The sequence below is a fragment of the Bison bison genome, unplaced genomic scaffold (assembly GCF_000754665.1).
Source record: "Bison bison bison isolate TAMUID 2011002044 unplaced genomic scaffold, Bison_UMD1.0 scf7180017864228, whole genome shotgun sequence".
NCBI lineage: Eukaryota > Metazoa > Chordata > Mammalia > Artiodactyla > Bovidae > Bison > Bison bison.
In genome coordinates, this window is record NW_011494800.1 from 3,698,961 (window position 1) to 3,721,574 (window position 22,614).

A 22,614-nucleotide genomic window follows, 5' to 3' on the forward strand; every position below is an offset into this window, starting at 1 on the left:
GCTTTTCACATACATTTATATAACATATATAAATATATAATATTTATCTGAGATCCTTGGTCAATATGCAGGCTCTAAAAAATGCAGCACCATCCTGGATAACTAAAATTTAAAAACAATTACAAGTGTAGTTTATTAACCCCGATTTATTTTTCATACTTAATTTAATATGTTAATCACACTCTAACCTAAAATCTGCCTCAGATCATTCCTCCTGGCACTGGATCCAGTTTTTCCTCATCTGCTATTTATGATACAGATGTTAATGACCAGGCCCAGCTGTGCTACTCTTTCAGGCCTTACATGACTTCCCACAGAAAGCACCCAACACCTTTCCCTAGATTCTAAACAACTTCGTATGATAACATTAAATCTGTCCCCAGTTATTTCCGATCCATTCAGTCCACTTTTGCAAGAAATTAGTCTTTAGCTCTTTTTGAACATTTAGACTATGTGCATGCACACACACAGAGATGATAGATAGATAAGTTAAAAACTGTTAAACTATTTCACCCTGTTTCTCATCAACAGTTATCTGAATCCCTTTTTTAAGATTTTTTTTGATGTGGAACATTTTTTCAAGTCTTTATTGAATGTTATAATATTGCTTCCATTTTATGCTTTGGTTTTTTTGGCTGCAAGGCATGTGGGATCTTAGTTCCCTGACCAGGGATTAAACCTGACCTTCCGCACTGGAAGGCGAAGCGTTAACCACTGGATGGCCAGGGAAGTCCCTTAGTTCCTTTATGATGACTCTGTTCATTCATTTTTCTATAAGGGAATGACTTGACAAATGAAAAGCATGTATTAACACCATGTAAACTGTTACAGGAAAGAAAATCACAGTATTGTGAAAATTATATTACATACTTATATCACACAAAGAGGTGAAACGGTTCTCCAAATTTCTTGTCCCTCCTTATTCCTTTGAGCTATAGATTGATTGCTATTAAAATAAGTAATACATATTTTTCAATAATTATGTCAGAAGGGCAACCATTTTCAAGGCTAAAATAGAAAGTTGGTATAAACTAGACAAAAGCAGTCAGGTTCCGACTCACCAGTCGCTTCTCCGTGTGATGTGGGTCTTTGCTCAGGGAAGCCAAAGGGAAATTGTCAATCTCTATAACCCAGAGAGAATATACTTGCTTTCTGTTTTGTGAAGGACTTTTGTTGTTGTTGTTCAGTTGCTAAGTTGTGTCTGACTCTTTGCAACCCCATGTATTGTAGCCAGCCAGGCTCCTCTGTCCACCAGATTTCCCGGGTAAGTATCCTGGAATGGATTGACATTTTCTTCCCCAGAGGCTCTTTCTCTGAACCAGATATCTAACCCACATCTCCTGCATTGGCAGGCAGATTCTTTACCTCTGAGTAACCAGGAAAGCTCTTTGAAGGATTTGTGTCCCTCTAAAACCCTTTTTAAAAATTGTTTTTAACTTTCTAGAGTACACAAGCCTGTGTCAACTGACTGGAGGTGCTAATGTCTCTAGACTAAGGATGAGGAAGTGTGTGTGAAATATAGTCTTAGTTATGTATTTGAAACATGTAGGTTGCTCTAGGATATTTTACTCAGTATCCCATCTACAGAGATGAATAGATAAATGAAAATGAGCACTTAAAACAATTATTTAAAAATAATTATGTCAGAAAAGCAGCTATCTCCAATGCTGAAACAGAAAGTTGTGGATATTTTTTCATTCTTGCTTACAAGTCAGTTTAGAGAAGTTCATAACTGAAGTTAAGATTTTTGAAGCATAAACTGAGCAATGATAGGTAATCAAGATGATAACGTGGATACATCCGGTGTTAAGGTTGAGAAGTGTTCATAAATTCTGATTGAGAAATCTGTAAATACGTAGACTTGTTTACTTAGAAAGCTTGTAGATTTAAACAAGAATCCTATAAAGACTGGAGAGTGAAGAGTTGCAGGCACTTGGTTTGGAATCCTTCCGTGGCTCAGAACAAATGGTTATGCTTCTCCTTATCACAGTTTTCCTCTCACTGGATGCAGAAGAACTCTGTCTGTGCTGTTCTCTTTCTCATGTGTGGTGAATAGACAGAGATGCCTATGTGTTCATGCACACATACACACCCACACACAGAGTTTACACAAAGTGCTTTTCCAAATACTCTCCCCCACCAAACAAATCTACATTAAACTCCCTCCCATCTCTCTGATGCACCTGCATTCTGATTTTCTGGCTAGGAAAGAGAGAGTGGAAACTTTTGGAAACTATCAAACGCCTCTTAAATCAGCCAGGTAAATGAGTTACACATGGCTTTTAGTGTTCATGGGAACTCCAAAATAATATTGTAAGGAATAAATGCAATCCACAGTAATGCATGGAAACCTACCGACAGCCCGTAGTTTATTTCAGCATTGTGAATCTTCTCGTTGTGGAAATATTTTGTGCACTGTAAAATACTATACACCTTTTACTTATTAGTGCTATTGGTTTCTATGCATTGTATCTATCAATTCATTCTCAATTCCCAGTAATCCAAACCTAATAAATCTTCATGGTTTTCTAATTGTGAATAAGAATGTTAATGATAGTCTTATTTTACAGGTATTATGTAGATAATAGAAACAAAAGTCATAAAATTCCAAGATCTTCAATATGAATAATAATGCTAAAAATATATTATATTTGCTAAGCAATGGACAATACTAATTTATTTTCACAGCAGTTGGTTTAATCTTTTTTCTTTTTTTTTTTTTTAACTTTACAATATTGTATTGGTTTTGGCATATATCAACCAACAGCAGAACCCAAGACTTGGAAAAGTTAAAGTAAATGTTAAAGATCTAAAAGTTAACAAAAGGTAGACTCCATCTGAATTCTGATTCAAATCTGAATTAGAACAGCATAACCATTATGACTGACAGATTCACTCTATAAATGGTGCTTACAACTTATGACAACTGACAAAAAGGATGCCATTCTGTGAGATTTTATTATTCCAATTTTATGAATATTGAAAATGAGACCCAAAGATGATAAGTATATTTTCTAAATTTATATAGCTAATTACAATATTCTTTCATTTTTTTATTCTTTTATTTCACAATTATTTCATTAGTGCTATTTTTATGTATCCATTCCACAATTACTTACGGAGCATTGTGCCAGGCATTCCGTCAAAGCTGGAAATAAAAGCTTAAAGAAGATCATTTTAGTGCTTGCTCTCAAAGTGCTCACAGTCTAGTGGGCAGGTGATTCAGCAGACAAGGCAAAGGGACAGGCCAAGATGCCAAGGAGACCAGGTGGTGTCCTGCCGTCTCAAAAATTCCCAGCACATTGTACAGAGAGAGGCAGTCAGCAACCTCTATTCTGGACCCAACAGGCAATAGAATTGATTGTTGCTGCCTCAGGCTGACCATCACAGTACAATTATCCAACTGCTAGAAAGCTGGGCTTACAGCCAGGAACCACCCAGAAAATGCAAGAGCCATTTCCTGGCATCTGAGACTAATTGTTCCAAGGCATCTGGTCATAAATTCTATAATCATTTACTGAGCACGTACAATATGCTAGGCAGCGAGGATGTAAAGTCACATGGCACACCGAGGGGACACTGATGTGTGAGCCAGTGATAGGAATGCAGCACAGACTTGTCCTCAGGGCAACATCGCATTCTCCCAACCCACGTCCCATAAGGAAACCATCCAGATTCCGTGCTGATAATAAAACACCAGCCATTGTGAATGTTGTACAGTTCGAGGAAATCAGATTAAGAAATTTATAACCAGAATGATAATCCATCTTAACTTGCCCTGGTCAGTTCCCAAATTAATCTTGCATTGGCTTAATGAAGCACCTCCTTGTACCCTCCAAATCAATCTCGTTCATTCGATAAGTGATATGGTCACCCGACTTGTGTCTAATGGAGGTTAATACTTGCTTTAATATACAGTACATAACTTAATTTTCATTTCTGGAGCACATGACTCATGCAAGCATAGGGCTAGCTGTTGCTGGCACCACACCCTTCATGAGAATTAGAGGCAATGATATTACTCCTGCTCTTCAGATGAGGGAAATAAAATTTTAGGGAAGTCAGTTACTTACCCAAGCATCACATAGATATTAAACAGTAATGCTAGGATTCGGGATCTTCATAGCATCTAGTGGAGTAAGTCTGACAACAATATTAAGGACTAAAGAAGACGATCCCTAGAGAAGCTCAAGACTTCCCTAGTGACTCAGACAGTAAAGAATCTGCCTGCAATGTGAGAGAACTGGGTTTGATCCCTGGGTCAAGAAGATCTCCTGGAAGAGGGCATGGCAACCCACTCCAGTATTCTTGCCTGGAGAATCCTCATGGATAGAGGATCCTGGCAGGCTACACTCCATGGGGTTGCAAAGAGTTGAACAAGAGTGAACTAAGTACAGCACAGAGAAACAGGTGGGAGACAATCAGGACCTGATCCATAAATGTAGACACGATGCTCACCACTGTGGTCACCCTGGGCCCAGGAAAAGACTGTATCCTCAGCCATCCCTACCACCCCCATGTCTACGCTCAGCTCTCACTGGCTGCTTCTTCAGCCCTGACACCTGATTGACCACAGCACACACACCACCACGTGGAGGGGTGGCTTCAGGCCAAGGGGATGTGTCCAGACCATGCAAACTGTTACCCAGTCCTCTTCAGAGACCTCCCTTGTGTCTTTGCAAGTTTCCTTTTTATCTCCTTGCATGTTATCATGCCTAAGGGATATGAGAAGAGAAACTTTTTTTTTTACAGTTAAGTGGAACTTTTATGGTCTGTGAAAGATACATCTCTTTTGTTAGTTCCTTTATTTACCTCTATAGTGCAATAAATCAAAGCAGGAAATTACACGTTCAGATGAGGAAACATTGTGGAAGATGTAGTTAGAGATTTTTGTGGAAGTTTGCCCCAGTTACTCCAACTTTATTCCAATCTTCAATAAATGTTGCTTAGTTGGCTTATCTGATAATAAAAGCAATTTATCATGATTGTGGGAAATACAGACAACCAAGAAAGATATAAAAACAAAGTGAAAATTGTAATTTCATCACCAAGAAGCTACAGTACTGTTTTAATTTATCTTTCTGGATATTTTTCCATGGTAATGAAATGAGATGAAATGTTAGTCACTCAGTCATGTCCAACTCTTTGCAACCGCATGGACTAGGGCTCACCAGGACCCTCTGTCCTTGGAATTCTCCTGGCAAGAGTTCAGGAGTGGGTTGCCATTTCCTTCTCCAGGGGATCTTCCCAACTCAGGGGTCAAACCCCGCTCTCCTGCATTGCAGGTGGACTCTTAATCATTTGAGCCACCATGGAAGCTCTCATTAAACTTTTGTTAAAATACAAAGTTTTAATTTATATCTTTCTGGATATTTTTCTGTGGTAATTCATATGCATATACTATTCATTATATTATTAAAAGTAAAATTGTGACATACTATATTTATTCTTTTCTAAGCTCAATCTCCTTAGTGAACTGTAAATATTTTATGTTATACACATAAATCTATAAAATTTTTTCATTATAGTATAATAGTAGTCTAATATGTGGCTCTATCCCAATTACTTAACTATTCCTAAATAGTAAAATATTTAGAGTTGGTAGCTTATTGTTGGTTATTTGCTATTTCCTTTACTACTACACAAAATGCTACAACAAAGATGATCACAAATACATTTCCGTGTAGCTGTCCATCCAGTTGTTTCTTTTAGATATACTAAAAGTGGAATCTTTTCCATTTTGATTCATATAGTCAGGCTTTATTTAGATAGGTCAGCCAACACACACTCCCATCACTCCTGTATGGAAGAACATCATGGTGCACTCAGTATTTGTGATTACTTTGCTCCTCTGACAAGAATTTTAAAATTCACTGTTACTAATAATTAACTTTAGATAATTGCATAATTAAATAGTAATTAAAACTAATTTCATTGCCTAAAAAATAATTTAGCCTATCTCTTTGCTGGTAAAGCTTAAATATGTGTTTAACAGACTTTTAATTCTCTGTAATTCTTTTCTGAGAATGACCTGTTTATGTCCTTTGCTCATTTTATCTCTAAGGAGTCTTTTTTTAAGTTATTCATTTGTAAGAATTCTTGATACATTAAAGATATAAAATTTTAATCTGTTACTCATGTTCCCAAGGCTTTCCCTGAGTGGTCATCTGTCTTTTTAAAATTGATTATGAGGTATGTATATTTATATGTATATATTTACATAAGTGTTCATACAGAAAGAATAGATGTGGACAAGAATACAGCCGTGGACAGTCACAGACATAGGGACAGTTTACTATTCTTGTCACCTCCTCATTCCTACACCTATGAGTAATTATCTAACCCTCAGACATCTCCAAGGAACTCTTGTGATGCTCAGGTATGAAATTTATTAACTTTCAGAAAGTATTTTCGATATTTACCCTTTAAACGTTTATCTCTTTCTTGAACTTTAAAGTCCTTGAGTTTCACAAAGCACTCCACAGAGGGCCTGGCAGGTATGAAATAGACAAGTGGTGAAAACCTTTGCATCTCACCTTCTCATCTTAGACACGCCGACTCGGTCCCTCGGAGGTTTAGCCCCAGGACCTGCCAGAAGTCACACAGCAGAGACGATGCTCCTAAGGCTTCGTTCAGTACTGCGCCCACCATCCTCTCTTGTTTCACACGATAATAAAACACATCACACAAACCATCCCAGTGAGAAAAGTACCATAGGACCAACAGGGTCTCAGCCACACAGGCTCCTACCTGCAAAAGGAGGGTAGCAGAGTGCCTGAGATTGCGTGTATTGTTGTTGCTGTTGTTTTATTTGGTCCTTTCAGCCCCCTCTGACCACAGCAGCAAGTTGAATCTCACGAACAGGGCTGGTTGATTTGCTTTGGTGTGAGGTCTCTTTCTGGAAGCAGCTAGAGCCCGGTGTGTTATTATGACCACTAGATGGAGTCCAGTTATTAGTCTGAAGTGCCAACACTGCTTGTTGAAGGGCATCCCAGCTTCCACAATTACCCAGAGTGTGACTGGCCATTGTGCACAAGTTCTCGGACAGCCCTTGCTTCCAAAGGGGACAATTCTAGACAACCCTGGAGATCAAAGGGTTTTGTCTTTTTCTTTGTTGTGAGCAAAGTATCCTTTTGTGAGGCTCTTCAGCGGAATTTCAAGGGCTGCATTTAAATGTTCCTAGACCAGGGACGGGGGATCCTGGTGGGCTGCCGTCTATGAGGTCACACAGAGTCGGACACAACTGAAGTGACTTAGCAGCAGCTGCAGACCCCTACTTCCCCTCCTCCTCCTAACTCGCTCCTTTACTTTTATTGTTCTTAAAGAGAAAGAGTATTCTGTGAATCCCATATGCTCATCCCAGTGCTTCCCAGGCGGCGCAGTGGTAAAGAATCTGCCTACCAATGTAGGAGACGCTGGAGATCCCTGGGTTGGGATGATCCCCTGGAGGGGGAGGAAATGGCAACACACTCCAGTATTCTTGTCTGGGAAATCTCATAGACAGAGGAGCCTGGTGGGCCACAGTCCATGGGGTCACAAAGAGTTAGACGCAACTGAGCACAGACTGACTCCTACTTTCTCTGCCTCTCTTACTCCCTCTCTCTCCTTTACCTTTATTGTTTTTAAAGAGAAAGAGTGTTCTGTGCATCCCTCAGCCAGATATTTCTACCCCCAAAGCATTCTGAGTTTCCATTCAGGTCACCACAGTGCATTAAGTAGAGTCACCTGTGTTATATAGTATGTTCTTATTTTTTAACCTATTTTATGCCTAGTATCAATAGCATATATGTCTCAATCCCAGTCTCCCAATTCCTCCCATCCTCTCTTTCCCGTTAGTATCCATACATTTGTTTTCCAGTCTATGTTTCTATTTCTACTTTGTTTTGTAAAGCAACTCTACTCCAATAAAAATTAATCATTAAAAAAGTATTATGAGCTATTAGATTTGCCTGGTGAGAGAATATTGCTGCACTGAAGTAATAACAAAAAAATCAAGAAATAGTTTCACCTCTTTATTTAAACGCCACATGGATCTACAATGGAATTCCTCTTGATCACACATATTCAATTAAAACTTTTTCAGGAAATTGTATTCAGGAGTGCCTTTTGTCACATTATTATCTGATCAGTTTTCACAGAGAACGTGGCACATTTTGCAAATGCCGTCTTTTTCCATGCTTTGAATACTTATTAAATTTGCGCGATTTTTAACAGTCATTACCATGCATTTCCCGGACCTATCAAATAGAGACACAAATCAGATGCGCCTGAAAGTGGGGCAAACAAAACCCAGAATGGCAGTTCTTACTCTAAGCACTAGAGCTTTTTAAAATTCAAAATCATTCCACTTCACTTGTATAAAAACAAATTGCCCCAGCTTCCCTGGGGCGCTAACCATCAGTTGAGTTAACTAAATCCTTGGTTAAAAATACAGAAAATAGCATCTTATATACATTAATATGTCTAATATTTGGAGAAGGCAATGGCATCCCACTCCAGTACTCTTGCCTGGAAAATCCCATGGACAGAGGAGCCTGGTGGGCCACAGTCCATGGGGTCGCTAAGAGTCGGACAAGACTCAGCGACTTCACTTTTACTTTTCACTTTCCTGCATTGGAGAAGGCAATGGCAACCCACTCCAGTGTTCTTGCCTGGAGAATCCCAGGGACGGGGGAGCCTCGTGGGCTGCCGTCTATGGGGTTGCACAGAGTCGGACACGACTGAAGTGACTTAGCAGCAGCAGCAGCAGCAGCAGCATGTCTAATATTGTTCACCTTTAAGTAGCTCAAGTTGGTAACAAATGTGACAGAGTTCCCTTGCATCCACCTTCACATTACTTAGCTTGAGATGATGGAGACATTTAAAGGAGGCTTAGGAAAATAATCAACCATTTAACTGCAAGGTAGTAGAGTGCCATAAGTATGACTTACAAGATAGAGGAAGATTTTTAGGTCAAAACAAAATCTTTCTGGTATATGTATATATATATACATCTTCCCAGGTGGTGCAGTGGTAAAGAATCCACCTCCCAATGCAGGAGATGCCAGAGCACAGGTTCAATCCCTGGTCTGGGAAGATCCCCTGGAGAAGGAAATAGCAACCCACTCCAATATTCTTGTCTGGATAATTCCATGGTTATCGGAGTCTTGTGGGCCACAGTCCCTGGTGTCACAAAGAACTGGACATGACTGAGCATAACTGTGTCTCTTGTGTCTCCTGCATTGACAGGTAGATTCTTTACCACTGAGCCACCTGAAAAGCTCAGTTGGAGTTACCTTATTTTAAATTCTTACAGTGTTTTAGCAAGCTCATATAAGAATAACCATTTTCCTCTGAGTACTATTTAACTATATCCCAAAGGTTTTTGAAATGCATTGCTCATTTTTAAAAATTAATTTCTACCTTGAAACTTTATGTTTTAAAGTCATCTTTAAAACTCAGAGTCATTGGGGGAAAAAAAATGTAATTTCCTACTGAAAAGTTGTTTGGTTCTATTATTGGTTCTAGTTTTATTGCACTGCATACTTGGTTATTTTTTCCAATCTACTTTTTAGTGCACCAAGTATCTCTTTGATAAATCTAAAAATCCTTTCCCCAAAATTTAATTTAACATATAACAATTTTAATTTGGATGAAGTGCTTTTAAGTGAAATGAATTGGATAATTTTCCATCATTAAATTTGTGTTTTGGAAAAAAAATAAACACTAGAGAAGTACAAGTGGTAACTGATGGAGATGTAGAGTGAAAACAAGAACAATTTTAAAGCGCTCAAATAAACCCAACAAGAGATGATGTTATCCTGAACAGAGACAAGAGATGCAGAATGAGGAATTATGTTTTGAACTGAGTTTGTGGTCACTAGAAAATTTAGATGGATGCGATCAGAAACCTGTTGGCCTGCAGCTTAGCAGTAAGGTCTGGTATGGAGATAAGAACTTGGAGTTACAGTTACACAGGTAATACTAAAAATAGTAAGTATAAAGGAGGTGGAGTCATCTGTAAGGAGAGATGGGCCAAAGGAATTGAGAAAACTGGTGAAAGTTTGATTTGATGGAGAGCAGTTGTGAAGAATGAAGGCAGAGTGAATACCAGAGTCCTAAATTGAGGATTAAGTCCAAAGTGTTGAATTGATAGTTGTATCTTTATATAGGTTAGTTGGCCTGTTACGCTATGGAGGCCAAGTTTGGTACTCTTTGACCTTCTTGCTAGAGAACTGGTAAGAAGAGCAGGATTTGGGGATGAAAGATGACGAGTTGTCTTTCAGACATGCTTGCACCAAGTACAAAAAATCTAACATAGTAGAAGTTGAAAATATAAATGCCCAGAGTTTGAATAAGAGTAGGAGTAGGTAATGGCACCCCACTCTGGTACTCTTGCCTGGAAAATCCCATGGACAGAGGAGCCTAGTGGGCTGCAGTCCATGGGGTCACTAAGAGTTGGACACGACTGATCAACTTCACTTTCACTTTTCACTTTCATGCTTTGGAGATGGAAATGGCAACCCACTCCAGTGTTCTTGCCTGGAGAATCCCAGGGATGGGGGAACCTGGTGGGCTGCCGTCTATGGGGTCCCACAGAGTTGAACATAACTGAAGCGACTTAGCAGCAGCAGCAGTAGCAGAAGTAGCTGTGAGCTCTAATTCAGGTAATAAAACAAATTAAAAGATGAATGCAATCTGGCAAGTGGAAGAGGAAGGTGTGAGTAGAGTGGTGACCTAGTATTTAGCAAGCAAATAAGAATTTTACTCCAGGCCCGAAACTGTTTACTTGGGAGGCTACACACTCCAAAAATATTGGCATTCCCCTAGTTTGGGTGGCACTAGCGATAAGGAACCCACCTGCCAATGCAGGAGACGTAAGAGGCACTGGTTTAATCCCTGTGTCAGGAAGATCCTCTAAAGTAGGAAATGGCAACTCACTCCAGTATTCTTGCCTGGAGAATCTCATGGACAGAGGAGCCTGGTGGGCTACAATCCATGGGGTTGCAAATAGTCGGACACAACTGAAACAACTTAGTACGCACACAAGCACTGGTTTACAAGAAAGTACATTTTTTCTCTTGATAGCAACACATTACTTTGAGCCCAAATGGTATTGCTTATTGTTTCTATTAGTCTATATTTTCACACTTGGCTTGAATGGATTTCTGATGTGTTTCCATATATCCTTAGGTTACCCTGTCCATCTAGAGAGAAGTTGGAGTAAAGGATAAATTGGTTCATAACATGATTCTATAGGTAACTTCCCTGAGTAGTCAACAACCTTTTGAACATATACTTCTTCCCACTAAAAATAACCTTGTTCACTTATCTTCATATTTGCACACTTGCAAGTATGCACTCATCGGCATGAATGCAAGTCATAGAAGCAAAAATAAACCAGTAAGACTTATGTGAAAACCATAAGATAAATTTAATGGCACAACCCTGCTCGGAATAAGCAGTATTCAGTTTGAGTTGGAAAAAAAGTGAAGAAAACTAACCACAGAGGGCTAGGAAAGCTTCCCTAGGGTCTGTAGATTGGGTCTATTCCATAGAAGAGGGGTATGCAGACTCTGGCAAAGGAAAGATGTGATATATCTAGGAAGTGAAGACGATTTTTAGAGCAGCTGGTATCCCAACTCTGCTTCATTCCAAAAAAAAAGCTAAAACAGTAGCAGAAATTGAACTTAACATGAAGAAGGATTAAAGCTAAAATACTCCACCATCTAAAACCACTACAACATTACTTTTATATGATGTACATATTTTGACTGACACCTGGAGCAACATATGCTTGAGGATATATTTGAGCACTACTGTTATGTCTGGTTTAAATTAGTCCATGAAAGGCACGGTCTTTTAACTAGTTTTGCACCCAGAAAATACACCATACAATGTGTAGGATCTAGAACTGTTTTTTCCAGTTTTTTTTAAATCCATGCTGACCTTCAACTATGACTATAACGCACACCAAAAGTCCTTTTAAAATGTTGGCCGAATACATGTTTGAAGTGTGTTAGTTTCTTTTCCCTCCAGGGTAAATTTTCATCTATTAAGTAGTAGAAACAATTGCTTATAAAATTGAGGCATAAAGTTCAAGTGAGATAACAGTTATTTATTTATTTTATAATCTTATGTATCTCTTTTTGGCTTTGCTGGGTCTTCGTTACTGCTCAGGCTTGTCTCTAGCTGTGGCGAGCAGGGGCTACCCTCTAGCTGTGGCGCTTGGGCTTCTCAGTGTGGTGTCTTCCGCTGATGTGGAGCACAGGCTCAGTAGCTGTGGCACACGGGCTTAGCTGCTCCGCGGCATGTGGGATCTTCCCAGACCAGGGATCGAACCTGTGTCTCCTGCCTTAGAAGGCAGACTCTTTACCACTGAGCCACCAGAGAAGCCCTGAAATAACATTAATAATGTACTTAGCACACTGCCTATCAATAAATGCTTAAGATGTTAATCCTTTTCCTTTTTTTTAATCTTGAACAATGTAATCACCAATATCTGGCAATCTCATCTGAAAAATTACTGAGACCACATGCTGTTCTTAGAAGAGGAATATTTTAAAATTATATGTAATTATACACACACATATATATACTTACAGATACTTATGTACACACCTATATATATACCTGTATACATCTATTTACTCACCTAGAACCTTCAAAAATCTCAAGAACTGTTCTTATTTCTTCTTCTCTTTATCTCATTCTTCCCATCCAAGCCTGTTACCTGTTACTTTCCAAAACACAGCCTCAGTCTACCGATCACTCCTTTTATGTGATCCGTCTGACATTCTAGTCTGAACCAGTTCCCATTAGTTTTCCCTTGAATTAAATATTTCAACATCCTACTAACTTGTCTGTCTGCTTCCTTCACTCCCCTATCTATGCTCCTTCAGAGCACAGTCACCAGTATGATCTTTTGAAAACATAAATCAGCTCAAGTCACTCTCCTGTTCTAAAGGGGAAAAAAAATCACGTCCTTCATATTTTTTTGGTGATAAACCCAAGCACTTTATATGGTAGAGGAAGTTTTCCTAATCTGGTCCTGCCTACCTCTTTGAGCTCTCATTATTCTGGAAACTTACAAGACTTCTTCCTGTTTCCCCAACATGCCAAATTCATTAATACCCCAACATTTTTTGCGTTTATTTATTTTTTTTTGCATGGAACACTTTTTCCTAGACTGTATCAAGATTGTTTCCCTTTTAGCATTCAAATCTCATCTCAAATGTCACTTACTCCGGAAAGCATTTCCTTACCAGTTATTCAAAGCCATTCTCACCTCTCCTCAGGCTCAGTGTGTCACATTAGCCTATTTAACTATATTAACAGAGTTTATCACTGTGATGAAAAACAGTTTATTTGTTTATTTTTGCAGAGCAAATAATTCTTCTTTTGAATTACTTACATGATCTTGTTTTTGCCTTCCTTGGAATAAATCTTGGTTCTTCTCTAGAAGCATCCACCTGCCTATTAGGATGAGTTCCAGGAAAGTAGCAGAGAAAGTCTCAGCTGACATTAAGCTTCTGGAAGTCAAAAGCCAAGCTTTGATCCTGAGAAAGGATTATCTAAATTCCTCTATCTCCTTTAGCTTATAAAGGATCAGGCCTTGTTAAGAGACCAGAGAATTTTGTATATGTAAGAAAAGTCCAGGGAGAAAAGAAAGAGGGAAAAGCCTACCCTTTTCTAGCCAGAGGGAACTGTGAAAGGAAGGAAGGAGGAGAGGACACCCTTGCTCCCATTTGGGACTCAAGCTGCTCTAGAATAAATGTCAGCACAGTAACTCTGGGGACACAGCGTGGCCTGCAGTACAAGTGTGTGTGTGCTCAGTCGCGTCTGACTCTTTGCAACCCCATGGACTGTAGCTTGCCAGGCTCCTCTGTCCATGGGATTTTCCAGGCAAAAACACTGGGAGTGGCATGCCATTTCCTACTCCAGGGGATCTTCCCAACCCAGGGATAGAAGCCGTGTCTCCTGAATTGGCAGGCAAATTCTTTACCACTGAGACATCTGGGAAGCCAAGACTCTGAGCTAGTTCGTCCTAGGTCCACATGCTTTCTGCATTGTGAAAACAAGACCTGTAATTCTGAAGGTCTGCTAGGTTGCTCCTCAGAGAGCATCACCTTAGTAGGTGGCTTTGTAGTGAGCAGGGCAAGTAAAGCTGGAAGGGACCACAGTCAATCCCTAAAGGTGCCAGCAGTAACCACAAGGAAGCTGAGTCATTGAGGGAGGGCTTGGGCCTTGTCTCAGCCTAGAGAGAACAAATGGTGGGCTTCTCCAGCCATAGACTTCTGCCATGAACAGCAGTCAAACACAGAGCAACCATGTGGGTATCTGAACTTAGAGCCTTGTCTCATTCTCCATCTTGGTCAGGGACATAATTAGAAGAGAGGCTAAATGGGAATCGGAGCAATTTTGTCTAAGAGAGACTGAATGTTTTCTCAAACTCTGTGATTTACCCGAATTTCTTTGTTGTGTTGTGCTTAGTCACTGTGTCCAGCTCTTTACAACCCTTTGGACTGTAGCCCTCCAGGCTCCTCTGTCTGTGGGATTTTTCGGGCAAGAATACTGGGGTGGGTTGCCATTTCCTACTCCAGGGGATCTCCCCATCCCAGGGATCAAACTCGTGTCACCTGTGTCTCCTGCATTGCAGGCAGATTCTTTACCCGCTGCGCCAACAGGGAAGCCCCTAGAACCTCCTATTTTTTAGTCCCTCCACTGTGTCTGACTCTTTGCAACTCCATGGACTAAAGCCCCAACAGACTCCTCTGTCCATGGAATTCTCCAGGCAAGAGTACTGGATTGGGTAGCCATTCCCTTCTCCACAGAATCTTCCCAACCCAGGGATTGAACCCAGGTCTCCTGCATTGCAGATGGACTCCTCACTGTCTGAGCCGCCAGGGAGACCTCCTGGGGAGCTAATAAATCCCACAGAGGACCAGGCTGCTTCAAGTGGAATGGGGCCTAGGCCTTGATACTTGTATTAGTCCCCATCAAATGCTGATATCAATCAAAATTTGAGAACCACTGCCCTAAAAGGATTGTATAAATTATTTCATTGGATTAACTTTAAACTAGATGAGACTTTTCATGTCCTCTCACTAATCAATGGGTGGAAGCCCAAAGGGTATAAGCTACAGATACAGCTTTTAAATTTATATTTTTTCTATGAATATCCAGATTTTATGTTGAATTACATTTTGTAATGCCTTCCATCTGTTTAACAATTTACAGTCATCCTCTTAGAATTAGAATATATGCTTCATGATGGAAGGAGTCTGGTCTATGTTGATCACTGGTAATCACCAGGTCTGGTAGAGAGAAGACACACAAATATGTGTTGAAAGAATCCTTCAATCAGTTGGTTCATTAACTAGTTAAGTAATTTATGCATATGTATTTAGTGGAGAAAATTTGGTGTCAGAAGATACTCTGCCTGAGGATGATAGAGACGGTTGGGGGGATAAGAGTCAGAAAGTCTGGCAAACGCATAACTAGGTATTACCTAAAAACAGCTGAAAACACCCAGCAAAGTAAATCACCTGCTGCTAACAACCAAAAGCCTTAACTTGCATCTGTAAAAGTTTGAGGCAAAGATTTAAGTAAAAGCTTAATGCTGGACAAGCCTGATAGGGTATGTCAGTCACCTGCCTTTAGAATGATTTGATGGAGTGGACTTTGTATTTGATGTTCCCCAGTCCTTTCTTTTTTTCAATGATTTTTCTAGTATCTAGCCTAGCTCTCTGTTTCAAGTGTATTTTTTAAAGTAAACGTTCATGATCATAAAATAGAAGTTCAGTGTATAAAATGTAGCAATAGATAAAAATATCCATGATCACACTGCCTTGAGATCATCACTGTTCACCTACCAGGTCATCCAATAAATATGAATATAGATTAGGACCGTGAATTTGGTCCTTCTGCTGTACCTTCAGTGCCTAGTAGAGTGCCTGGAACAGTGCTTAATTAATAAGTGTAGAATGAATCAATTAAGAAACACATTAAATATTTTTCTTCACATTCACTATGCCTGAGTATAAGAAGGTTCCTCTTAATCCCTTTGATAAAGAATATATATATATATTAATATTTTTATTAGCCTTTCTTTACTTTCTTTGGCCTTGATTCATGGATCAAATTTTTAAGTATTTCTAGTTATACCTGAATATTTTCACTCTTCTTACCCTGTTCGGTCTACTTCGTTTCCAGGATTGATACACTGCCAGTGTCTTCCTTGAGCTCATCATATTTTCTTCTGCTGCTTCTTTTCTTTTCCCTTTTTTAAAAAATAAGTCCATTTATTTATTTTTGGCTGAACTGGGTCTTTGTCGCTGCACATGGGCTTTCTCTGGTCATTGTGAGTGGGGTCCACTCTGTAGTTGTGGTGTAAGGGCTTCTCATTTTGGTAGCTTCTCTTATTGCAGAGCACGGGCTCTAGGCATGGTCTTCTTTTGGCACACAGGCTTAGTCATCCTGTGGCATGTGGAAGCTTCCCAGACCAGGGATCAAACTCATGTCCCCTGCATTGGCAGGTGGATTCTTAACCACTGGACTACCAGGGAAGTCCTGCTTCTTATTTTCTTAATGCATGTCCACCTAGTTAATATTTATCAAAACAAATTTCTTGTTATTTTTATTATACCATGTTAAATTCATAACAAACAATTAAATAAACAAAAATGCTTTGGTTTCATGCTTTCCAAAACTGAAAATGCTCCAGGTTGAACTCAGTGTAGAGCGTGTCTGTAAACCGCCTGAGACAAATTGATATTGCCGGTTTTAGGGTGAGTCACGTGGCCTGTGCTCTGTATACACTGATAAGTGAAAATGGGTAGAAAGACAGGAAGCAGATCTCATTAGTTAAAGATTCTAAATAAATTACATAAGAATAATGATATATATAGGTTTGAAATGCAGTGACTTTGTACCGTGTTAATTCAGCTAAGCCAGAAATATATTCCCCAGATTTCCCTTCTCTATGCAATTCTGAATCTGGCTTTGCCACAAGAGACATCTGCCTGTATCTGTGAGACACCTCAAATGTCGGTGAGTAGCAGCCATATTTAGATTCTAGAGATCGGTGCAAGATCAAGCACAGCTGCACCTTGTGCACATTTCTGTTGATACACTGGCTCGCGTTGGTGGTGAAGGGCAGTAGCCAGGCTTGTGGTTCCTCCAACTCCAGCCAGATTGCTCCTTTGGCATCTCCTTTGCCAATGCTGAGCGAGGTGTATAAAAGTGTCAGCTCATCCTACAAGCCACCCATATGGCCAAAGTCGGCAACCTTGAAAGACAGACATAGATCCTCATTTGTCTCTATGGGTTCTGGTTTGCCAGTTTGTCTTCTCGTGTTCACTTTGTTCTTGTCTCTCCCGCTTCATGTCTGTCTTTCCTTCCCAATCTAGTGGTTTAATTCCTACACACACATTTCTTATCTCACCATTTCTACAGGTCCCAAATCTGGGAGTTGCTTATTTGGCTCCTTTGGCTCATGAACTCTCACTAGGCTTTGACCAAGTACTGGCTAAGGTGATATTTTCATCCGGAGGCTCAATCAAAGGAGTATCTACTTGCAGTTGGCAGAATTCGGTTCATCACAGGCTGTGGGACTGGGGGCCTCGTTTCCTTATTGGCTGTTGGCCAGTGGTTTCCTTAATTATTTGCCACATGAGTTCCTCCACAGAGAAGTTCACGTCATGGCAGCTGGCTTCCATCGGAGCAAGCAAATGAGAGAGAAAGCAAAGGCAGGCAAGACAGAAGCAGATTCACTTTGCAACATAATCTCAGAAGCGACTTCCCATCACTTTTATTCTATTTGTAGAAGGACGTAACTAGATTCAGTCAACACTCAAGGGAAGGTGATTATAAAAGGGCATGAACACCATAAGCTGGACTCATTGAAAGGCATCTTTTTTTTTCTGTTGTTGTTTTTAAATATTTATTTATTCATTTGTGTCTTAGTTGTGGCACACAAGATATGCAATCTTCTCTGTGATATGTGGTATCTGTTAGTTGTGGCTGTGGGATCTAGTTCCCTGACCAGATATCAAACCTGGGCTGCCAGCATTGGGAGCACAGAGTCTCAGCCACTGGATCACCAGGGAGGTCCCTGGAAAGCATCTTTGAGGCCGACTACCAAGCCTTTCAAATAGGCAAAAGGCCTTCTCAATATCTGAAGCATGTGCTACACACATCTTCTATTTTTAAAGAATAGAACTTCTAAGCATCATTTTTTTCCATAACGTCCTCACAGAAAAGATTTGTGCATGTAGCTTTTGCCTAATGGAGTGGATCATGAATTCATACATAGGAAACTCACCAAATTTTTAAAGAAAATATATCATCTTGGAGTAAAGAAAGAGAGACAAATTGAAAAAAGCATCTCTACCTTCAAACATGTACAGTCGGGAAACAGGCTAAGAAGTCAGTGGCAACCATATCTTACAGAAAAAAAAAAAGGGTAACTCAGAGGCAAAACCAAGATTCTACAAGGTGGAGCCAAGATTCTGCAGGGTGGAGCCAAGAGCTATGGCAAACAGCTCACAGGGAGTGGGACTGAGCCCTAAGCAGTGAAATGGTAACATGCATCAGACTAAATTTCAGAATTCTATGGAAGGCTTTGTGCCTCTAATTTTCTCACTCTTGGAATGCAAGGATCTGTTGTGGTTATCCTTTGGTTGTCTCACCATTCAGTGCTGTGAGTGTGAGAATAGATGTCTTGTTAACTTAGGTCACAGGCGTTTTGACCTAAAAGAATATATCCAAGGAATCACATCTGAGGTGTCTTCATCCACACCTGAATGGAACTTAGATGACAAGATCCCAGACCTTGGGTTTGAGTCTGATATCATGAGATGATCTTTTTACAGAGGCTCTTGAGAGGGAATGCATTTATTTTGCACAAGGTAGTAATATAAGTAGCCTGTGGCCAGACAGTGGGTTGTGGTGGTTTTAAAACTTTCTTGCAAATTCTTTGAAACTCTCATTAAGAAACGGAGCCTCTGTTCCCTCCCCACAAATCAGGTGGGCTTGTGCTTCCACCCATAGAATATGGCAGAAGTGATGAGGTGTGACTCCAATGCTGGTTCATAAAGTTTAGTGCTGCTTCTCTTTGTTGACTGGAACTCTTGCTCTCAAAGGCACACAAAAGGAGTCTGACTACTCTAATGACGTCATAACGTGAGGAATTCAAACCACATTGAGGATGTGTGTAAGCACGCTGGACAGCAGTCCTAGTCTTCGAGAAGTCCCAGGCTGGGCTCCAGATACATGAGTGAACAAGGCTTCAGGTAATTATAGCTCTCAGCCACTGAGTCACCCTAGTCTTTGAATCTTTCCATCTGATGTCCCAGATACTGTGGTGCAGAGACAAGTCATCTTTGTCATGTGCTGTCCAAATGCCTGATCCACCGAATCTAGAAGAAGAATCCAAGCAACTAAGAGGTGAGTGAGTGGAAGTCACTCAGTCGTGTCCAACTCTTTGAGACCCCATAGACTGTATAGCCTGCCAGGCTCCTCTGTCCATGGAATTCTCCAGACCAGAATTCTGGAGTGGGTGGCCATTCCCTTCTCCAGGGGATCTTCCCAACCCAGGGACTGAACACAGGTCTCCCACATTGCAGGTGGATTCTTTACTGTCTGAGCCACCAGGGAAGCTCAACTAAGAAGTTGTGGGTGAATTTGTTATATTGTTATAGCAACTGGAACTAAGCCATGAAAAACCATCACAGCTAAATTGAAAATGAAAGGCATATTTGAGGCCAATATTTAGCTTTCAAGGCAGTTAATAATCAGTGTTTTTATAATTATTTTAGAATCTTGTGTGAATGAAATAATGATGTAAATACTCCTAGTATAATACTTGGCAATAAAAAATAAGAGTTTATTATTATACCAAAAGATATATATGTATATATTTATTTCCAAATGGTTATTATCAATGACCTACAAGAAATAATATTCTGGCCCAATATTCTAAAACTTTACATATATCACCTCTAAGTTATAGATGAATAAATATGTGGTTTGTTATTCAAGGTCACACATATCTAGGAAGAGCAGGAATTCAAACCCATAGTATTTTACTCCAAATCTTTTCCTTGTCATCACAACATTCTCCTCACCCCAGACATTTTGATATTTAGAGAAAATAGGAAATTACCATTGTGAAAAGCTGACACCACAGAGAAGAGGCTCAAGAATGAAAAATCAACTTTGTACCCAGAAAAGACAGATTAGGAATGATTTAATGATTAGGAATATGAAGGATATGTATATAGGGGAATAATTTTCTGTATTTTATAAGAATACCTACATATCTAATTTATAAAAAGTTAGAATTTAGAAACTTAGGTGAGCAGTGAGCTCTTAATAAGCACTTCATTTTTGTGAGGATTAACTCTTCATATGCACTAAAGCTTAACTATCTTTACTTCATGATTTAAAACAAAAAGAAAAGATTGACATTATATTTAATTGATATGGTTGGCATACAGATACCAATGATACACAGAGTTCAGGATTAAATGGTTATTAAGGCCCCTTTAATTCTAACAGATAGTAACAGTACTTTCCATCTATGCAGCATTGATTATTTCGTTGAAATTGGTAAAGGACTCTCTATCAACTTACTCCCCAAAACAGGCCCCTAACGTAGGTATTATTTTAGTGTGCCTTTTTCTACAGGTGAGAAAGCTAGTACTCAAAAAAGTGAAGTCATTTTCCCAAGGTCATCCAGCTACAGAATAGAACTGGGTTTATATTATGGTTAGGTCTCTCATTTCTTCATCTTCATAAAGTACTCTAAAGGAAACCCAATAAAACCACATGTGGAGATTATATAATGGCATGGCCAGTCATAGCCAAAGTAAACTTGTAGTACTCTAAGTTGGTTTTTATTTGTATATTTGTAAGCTGTTTTTGAATTACAACTACTGATCACCTTTGAGAATACCATTGCTAGTATAACTGTACAGTTCTAATATTAACCTAATACATAAATTTCCTACATTTATAGGTGGGTAATTGAAAAATATATACATGGAAAAACATACAGCGCTTACAAACCAAATGCAAATAAAACTCTTTAAAAAATCTTAGAAATTCATTAAGCGGGTTACGTCAATCCTATTAAAAATGCTTCATCTATGTACAACTTTAAAAATACTACTCCAGGAAACAAAAATTCTTTGGTTCAGCAAAAAGATTCTAAATGTGGAAATATAATTTGTTAAGGATGCACCTTCTTGGGTGGGGCCTCACTCATCTGTTTTAACACTTCAGAAAGCAGATAACTGATTCTCTGAATGCTAAAAATATGGGTGGAGTGTGGGTAGAGGTTGCTTTTCCTATAGAACATCAGCATATGGAAATATAACCAGGAGCTTGAACAATGCAGAAGCTTCATTAATGGAACTTTTTAATGCAGAAGAAACGTCATTTTTACTCTGCTAGATCAGAAAGGTAGAAAGTCGGCTTCCTATCCATTTGGAAAGGAGGGTGGGAGAATAATCATGATTGACACATAAAAACATTCTACTAGCAAAGTTCTTAGGCACTGGCATCCAACACTATTGAAACAAATCTACCCATCATTTGGAAGACTACAGAGGAGACAGGAGGGGACTTGATGTCGGGTGTCCTTGTTACTGGGCATTACTTCTCGAGCGGCTGGCCTGCCTTACATATCTAAAATTATAAATAGTCCCATGACTCATACATCTTTTTAAAAAATTATTAATGCAACAGTGATTTTGGTTTGCATCAATATTTGCCAATGGGATTTTCATTAAAAATTAACTGTGTTTATTCTATACTCTTGGTTTATTAATAGCAACAGTCACAGAACTGGCCAAAATATCTCAGAGTCTCAAAGAGTCAACATTTTGACCTTTTGGAAGTTTTTCTCCTCCACAGGTAAGGGGAAGTAAAAGCCTTCACAATCTAGTTTCTGCATATTTTCTAAGTTGATTGTGAAAATATTTAATATGTAAGATAAAACTTTTCCAAAGGCCCCTCAATTAACCACACGTTACAACCACCTCTCACAAGACTTCTGCAAAGTCTCTGAGGTACCACAGCTGGTCACGGGAAAATAAAAAATATTTTTTGCTTTGTTTATTTTTTCTAAGTTCTCCAATATAATATAATTACCTGGAAGGAAGAATTAACTCATTTATGTTAGGAAGTGGTACCAAGGACTAATATTCAAATTTGCCTTTCCCCAGACTACTTTCAGAAGCATATTAATTTATTTCTAGGTTGAATGCAGGTAAAAATCAAGAATTTCTATTGACTAACAAGTTTCCTGCAAACCGCAATTTCAAGATGCCATGATGCTTACGTGAGATTGTTGGGAAAGGGAAATTTTCCAAAATTAACCCTTGTTCTTCCTTCTATTTGAATGACTTAGTTGCTCAAGGACAAGACATTTTTTATACCTTACTAGGACTTAAACAAGACAAGAATGATAAGGACGGAGCAATAGATTGCAGAGAAGATAATGTCCCTTTAACAAAAATGGTTCTGACTTTGAAGAGGGGACTAAGACAGCCTTCAACATTTGAGAAAAGCAAAGAATGGAACACATGAATAATTCACAGCATCTAAATGAGACGTTATAATTCAAAA